Below are 6,862 nucleotides of genomic sequence, written 5' to 3'. Positions count from 1 at the left end.
GTAAATAGAGCTACACGTGCACACAGATCCTATAGAGAGCTGACAGACATGAGAAATATAAGGTCTAGAAACAGAAATGAAGGCAGTCCCTGAGCACACAGGGAGATGAACAGGCACATATCTACTCTACACACCGTGTATGAGGCACGGAGGACGATTCAGAACAATGTTCTTACCTCGTTGGTAAGTGCCAAGCAAACCTCACGAAGTCTACAAAGAAGGACTTCTGAGTGGGACTCAGCCAGGTGTTTGATGCTGAAGAGTCCCTTCTCCTTCAGCTCCCTGAAAGGCAAGTACCAAAAAGATTGACTTTCTCTCCACCCAAGAACTAGGCAGCACCCTCTGAAATTACCAGGCTGGCGGCTCAGTCAAACAAAGGGAGGTGCTTTTCAGGCAGTACTTGATGAAATCGTGGCACTCGCTGCCACAGGTTGCTGTGGCTGTCAAAAGCATACACAAATCCAAGAGGCAAATAGAGGGGTTTCAGAGTCTTCGTTTGTGGCCGTTTAACAAGGCAGCCTTTCTGAAGTCTCTGGCACATGAAGTCCCTATGTCAGTGCTTCCTGGAAGCTGTGAGACTGTGCCATGCTGCTGTTTCTTGTCACCTCCCTGTGACTCTATGGCACAACTCAGTGCATTTCTCAGAAAGAAGAACTCCCTGTAGCTGCTCCTGGGACTCACATGCGGAAGGTCACAGGCAGACCCCGACTCCTGCCACTGCTGCCAGCAGTGGGGCCAGAGACAAATCTTACTCAGTCCCACTGCAACCCGAGGCACCCAAATCTCTACACTCCAAACTGCTGCCATCCTGCTTCTGGCTTCAGCCAGCAAATCATCTTGTCCCACAGCTTTCTCTCTTCCCTCAAGATTTCCTTTGCAGCTCCACAGAGCAGCAGGCAAAGCGAGGAAACAGCACGGACCTGCTGCAGCTGGAGCACTGCTGCAGAGCAAGGCCAAGAAAAGGCTGCTCTCAAATCTTTATCCTCTCTCTGCTCTGGAGTGGTTTCACTGGTGCCCCTCGGCCCTCTGGGCTGTTGGGGCTCAGAGGCACTAGCAAGATACTCTCCTCACCTACCTTAACGCTAAGAGGGAGAAAGAGGGAACGGGGCCTTTCTTACCAGTCATTGCTGCTGAGCAAGGAGAGTGCCTCGAGCAAGGACTGCTGTGGCTCCAAAGAGGCTCCGTCCTTCTGCCCCTTCCCACGGAGCGGCTCCTCTCGGCGCTCGGCACCAGTGGCCGTCTGCGGGGTCACTGTAAGGAGAGGGTCAGCCCTGAGCCCTGCAGCCCCGGGCAAGGCACCCCGCCATGGAGCGGCCTGCAGCCCCATCTCCCAGCCAGGCTTCCATGAGGTACAAACTGGCACTGGCTCAGAGAATTCCCTGCTCTCTGGCTCCTTGCTTTCTCCCAGCCCCCCCCAGCTGGGCACAGCTCCTTGGCTAAACCTGACAATTGCCCACACAGCGCCAGCTCCCGAGTGCCACAGGTACCACAGCCAGCGGCACCTTCCTGAGGCCGCAGAGCTCCCACTCCCTGTGAGACAGTGCCCACCAGCAGGACTTGCTACCCCAGGAGGGACCCCTCAGCTGCCTCTCTTGTCTCAGCGCCCTGATTTCCCCGAGCCCTGAGGACAGAGGCACTCTGCAACTCCCTGAGGAAAGACCTGCAGCTGCCTCGTGACAGCACCAAGCCGAGCCTGAACAACCGAGCCCTGCTGGGCCCGGCTGAATCCCCTCAGAGCAACTACCAGGGAACAGCGATACCTGACCCTTCACACCTCACAGCGCCTCTGTTCCCATTGACTTCAGCTGCTCTAGACAGAGGGCAGCTGAGTGCACTTACATTTCAGCCTGCTATTGGGAAGGGAGTAGTTCATGGATTTTGTTCTTTCTAAGCATCACGAATCTTTACTATTTCAGTAAAGTACACACTGGCTGTATTTCAAAGATGCTGAGGTGAAATTTGTTTGTCATCAAATGGACTTGTGTGCACACTGTGCAAGCCTAAGCTTTCTCTTGTGGAAAAATGGAATCTCTAGCCCAGATGGTTGATAAAAAAGCCTTCCAAATGCAAATTGATGATATGAATACCTAAAGACAGATGCAAATTGTGGGCAGACACAATCTCTTGATAGTCAGTTTACAAGGTATGAGAAAATTCAGACGATAAATCCATTTCTTATGAAACCCATTTGTCATCAAAAGGACTGTTCATCATAAATTTCATGTCATGCACTCAACAGGTAGTTTTCTAATGTGTACATGGAAACATCTGAGCTGTCTCAAATGATGGAGTTTAAATATTGCACAGAATCTAGAATATTCAGATGGGAGCTAATCTGGCTGTCACTGATGTAGCCCTGTCACTGCCATCAGTGGTGTCACTGCAGCAGGATGTCGATGTATACATCTATATTCAAAATGAATGGGGAGCCACGTCAGGCTAGTTCTGGTCAATTGTGACCATGGAAGTAGCATCACTAGAAAAGAGCACTCAAAGTATCATTCCTAGCTCCCTTCTTCTTATCTCACCCTACTCAGGATCATAGCACAGGCAGGCTGCCCTCAAAGGAGAGGCAAGAGCCACTAGGGACTATGTGCTGTGTATTCACGGCGGGCAGCAAACAGCCTGGGAGCACCAGGCAGCCCCTCCTGGCTGTCACCTGCTACACAGGCCGCTGTATTTGGGTGGGGTGACACAGGAGGCGCTGCTTGTTCCCTCTTGGCATTGCAGGCCGTGGGATGGCAGCAGCGAGAAGCCATTGGGCACTTCTGGGAGCAGCAGCACGGCTGCACCAAGTGGCTGACTGCCATGCAGAGACAACCCTTGCTGGGAGAGCAGGAAAGCTGGCTGCAGAGCCGGACAGCAGCACAGGCAGAGGGCCAAGATGGAGAGCGGACAGTTGATCGTGGTGGTACTCGGAGGTGCACAGTGAGCACACCCTGCCAGACTGCCCCGAGCTCATCCCTGCAGTTACAGCTGCCTCCTGGCACCAGTGCTGTAGTTTGGTCTATCAGGATGGGCAAAAGCCAGAGCTTAGGTCTTTACCACTACTTTATGCAGCTCAGCTTTCCAATGGATCTCTAAGAACCAAGTGCTCCAGTACTGCCGAGCTGGAGTAACTCAAGAGTAGATTTGCTGTCCATTCTCAGCACAGGCTATGAACCCAAGATCCCAGCTGTGGTGGCTGAGGCAGGAGGCGGTTTGCGCTCCTTGTGCAAGGAAAACCGGTGCAGGAAAAAGCTGCTGTGGAGCAGGCTTACCTGAGGAGTTGCGTGGGAAGCTGCCGTCTCCATGGATGATGGGCTTATTGGGCAGTAAGGGCACATTGTCCTGCTTCCTCAAGACCTTCTCCTTCAAGGCACTACCAGGGTGTTTTCTCTGCACACTGGAAGCTGTGCCATTGACAGGCAGTAGGCTAAAGCCTGCAGGGACCAAAGAGGAGCTTGGGAGTGGAGGCTGACAATGGAAAGGCCCAGAAAACTTGCTGGAGCTGGGTAACGTCTCTTTGTTATCCCAACGAACTTCAAGTATAACAGTGGCACAGTACCATGGGAAAGTGATCACAGAATCACAGACTCCTAGAAGAGTTTGGGTCTGAAGGCACCTTTAACCACCATCTAGTCCAGCCCCCATGAGCAAGGACATCTTCAGCTAGAGCAGGTTCCTCAGGGCCCCATCTAACATGGCCTTGAACACCTTCAAGGATCGATCAACAACAGCTTCTCGGGGCAAACTCTTCCAGTGTTTCATCCCCTTCATTATAAAAAAGTTCTTCCTAATATCTAATCGAAATCTACCCTCTTCTGGTTTCAAACCAAATTGCAGGGATGCTTCCCTGAAGAAACAAGGAAACCCCAGTATTGCTTTTCTTTTGTTTCCCTGTTTCAGAGGCTGGCTGGGGAAGTTCCCAAAAGAAAGCGCAGATAACCTTGCGTGATGCCCTCGGGCTGAGTGCTGCCTCCTGAGGTCCCTGCTGCTGCCCTGGGGCAGCGCACACAGCACTGCAGTCAGAGCCCCTCAGCCGGGATTCAGTCGGGAACGCTGCTTGCTCCTGGGGCTACAACAGAAGCACTGGCTCGGGGCTTCAGCACAGCTCTACAGCGCCAGCTCCTCAGCAGGGAGTGGTGGGAGAAGGGTCTCTGGGGTTTTCATTAGAAGGAATTGAATTTTGTTTCTTCCAGGTTGCACCTTGGTTGAAAAGCATTCTTTTGGACCCACTTTTCCTGGAGGCTGCTAGCCAGGAGAGAGTCTGAAGCCCCAGTGTACTTTGCAAGACAGAATTTTACACTCTGAAGGACTTCAGAGGGGAAGGTGGGAAGCTGATATTCTGTTACTGACTCAGTGAGGCCCTGGGCAAGACACTTCATGCCTCTCCATTTTTCTTTGGGGACCGGAAATACATCCTATGCAAACTCCCACTTGGATGCGAGTGTAACAGCCCCCCAGTCTCAGGGCAACACTGTGCAGAGGGCAAGCGAGTGATCAGAAAGGACCCCAGGTGTAGCAACCACTTACTTGCTGCAGCTGCATCCCCGGGGTCAACTGTCTGTGGAAGCAGCTGCAAGGACGTTTCCTTTTCTCTCTTTGTCTTGATCTCTGTCTCCAAAGGCCCCATTGGATTCCGCTCTAAGTTCCTTTGAGCCAAAATGCACAATGCAGCAAGGATCTACATGCAATGGGAATGCATCACAGACTGTAAGCAGAGACACACAAACCAGACACAACATCTCATCAGGAGCACAGAGTCCATCGAGTTCCACAGTCCTTGATGCAGCTCCATGTACACTCCAATGGTTTCTGAAAAATGTCTCCTGTCCTCACCTTGGCAATTACACACAGTGAGGTGGAACGCTTTATTGCCATAACCTTCCACTGCTCCAAGGTACTGTTTCTCCGCCTATGTCAAGAGGCCCTGCTTGAAGCAAGAAAATCACAGGAGTGCTCCAAGACAGATGAAGAGCCCACGTGACCGGTGGGCAGGCAGTTCCCTTCCTACATGGCAGGAAGAATAAAAACCATGTGCAATACGCAGCAAGGAGGGGTAATTAGCTGTTGCTTAACACTCGTGGCCAGGAATTGCAGCAGTTTCTCACTTCTGGCTTCTGAAGGACTCAGCTGCTCTCAGAGACCGTGAGGCCAAAAAGAGGAGTCACGTGAAAACAAGTTGCAGAAACATTGATGTTAATGTGCGGAAAAATTGAGAATGAGAGGGCTGTGAGATACAGCAAGAAAGGTAACCAGGAAAAATCAAAGTCTCCCATTTTATTTTGCAGCCTTGCTTACACTCAGCATTAGAATCCTTGCTTCTGTGCTTCCAAGGATGCACTTTGCCCACATTCACTGATGTGTAGCTTGCTCTGCCATTCAGAACTTCTCTACAAGGGCCTTTGCACATAAAGAATGCTTCTGGCATGACCTTAGCACCATCTCCAAACCAGTGACCTTGCCACCACTGGAAATAGCCAAGCAATTGCTCTGGAGCTGTCAAATATATTCCCAAGAGAATCCCCATCCCCCAAGAGTGGAAGATTATGATTTTCAGGGACATTTTGGGCCAAACACTAAACAGTCACTGGAAAGGAAGTCTGCTCATCCCTGTCCTTATCCCTCACCTTTTGAAAGCCATCCTTCAGGGCTTCGGCATTCGTAAGGCCAGCACCGGTGGGGTGATCCGTCTCCTTGGCCTGGCTCAGTGGGAGGCCTGTTAATGGAAGCAAAGGTTCCTGTAAATCTCTGGCACACTTCAAGCCCCCAACAGCGCCACGCTGGGCAACAGGCAAGACAGCTTCCAGACTGCGGAGCTCTGATAAGGCCCAGAGATTGTGTCTGAGAGCAGCAAGGTACATATGCCTAGAACCTCTCCCAATGGATGGGCTACTGCCACAGTGCACTGGCAGCAGACATGGCATTGCTCTGTTGGCCAGCAGAGTGAAACCTCCTGCATGATGAAGGCCTCACCCCTGGGTGCTGGAGAGCCGCTGTGTTTGATAGAGAAGGGCAGAGACGGAGCTTGCTCCTGACAGAGATTCTTATCTGCCCTAATTCATGCTGATTTTAGTACACATCTTCTTCCTGGTTCCTAAAAGAACTCCTGGGTTCTAATACCTGTAAGCATTTAGATCAGTATTTTCTTCTCTTTGTGGCAATATTTTAGAGGACATGAAAAGAAAAGCTTAGGATTGCAGGAGTGTTAGCCAAACGTGAATTGTGTTCTTGAAACGGGATCATTTGCTTTCCCCGAGGATTTTCATTCTAAACTGTGTGAGATTGGGCCACTTTCAGGCCAGTCTGACTAAAGGCTGATTTTCCTAATGGAAGTGGAACAATGTAACTCGTTCTGAAATACTCCCCAACAGAGCCCTTAGAACTCAGAGGATGAGTCACTCTTTACATGGCTTCACAGAGGATAAAATCACATGGCAGCAAAGTAGCAAAAAACCAATGTCTTAAATCAGGATTTTTTTCCCTGCAAAATGGTCAGCTTAATAATAAAAAAGAGTTAGATATGGGCTTTGAGGAAGGAGGGCTATTCTGGATTGGGGGCAAGGCCTCGGAAGGTAAGAGCATCTGGGAAGTTAATAGGGAAAAACTACTGACTCCAGGGTAACCTCCTTGGGAGCAGTGCAGTCAGTCCCAAGTGCAAAGTGGAGACACAAAATATGACAGAGGCCACAATGCCACCAACATAAAGTATCTGAAGCTACACTATTTCATTGGAGAGATTCCCAGGTAACTTCTAAAGAGCTGCACAGGGAAACACGCTCCTGCCAGCAGCCACTTGAGGCAGACCAGGGAGACACCCTGACCCACTTCCAGAGAGCCAGCACAGGAACAGCCTGGCCTCTGGGCTGCCCTGGGACAG

This window comes from Aphelocoma coerulescens, chromosome 3 (genome assembly GCF_041296385.1).
Source record: "Aphelocoma coerulescens isolate FSJ_1873_10779 chromosome 3, UR_Acoe_1.0, whole genome shotgun sequence".
In the NCBI taxonomy this organism is placed as follows: Eukaryota; Metazoa; Chordata; class Aves; order Passeriformes; family Corvidae; genus Aphelocoma; species Aphelocoma coerulescens.
Note: the sequence above shows the minus strand (reverse complement) of the source record.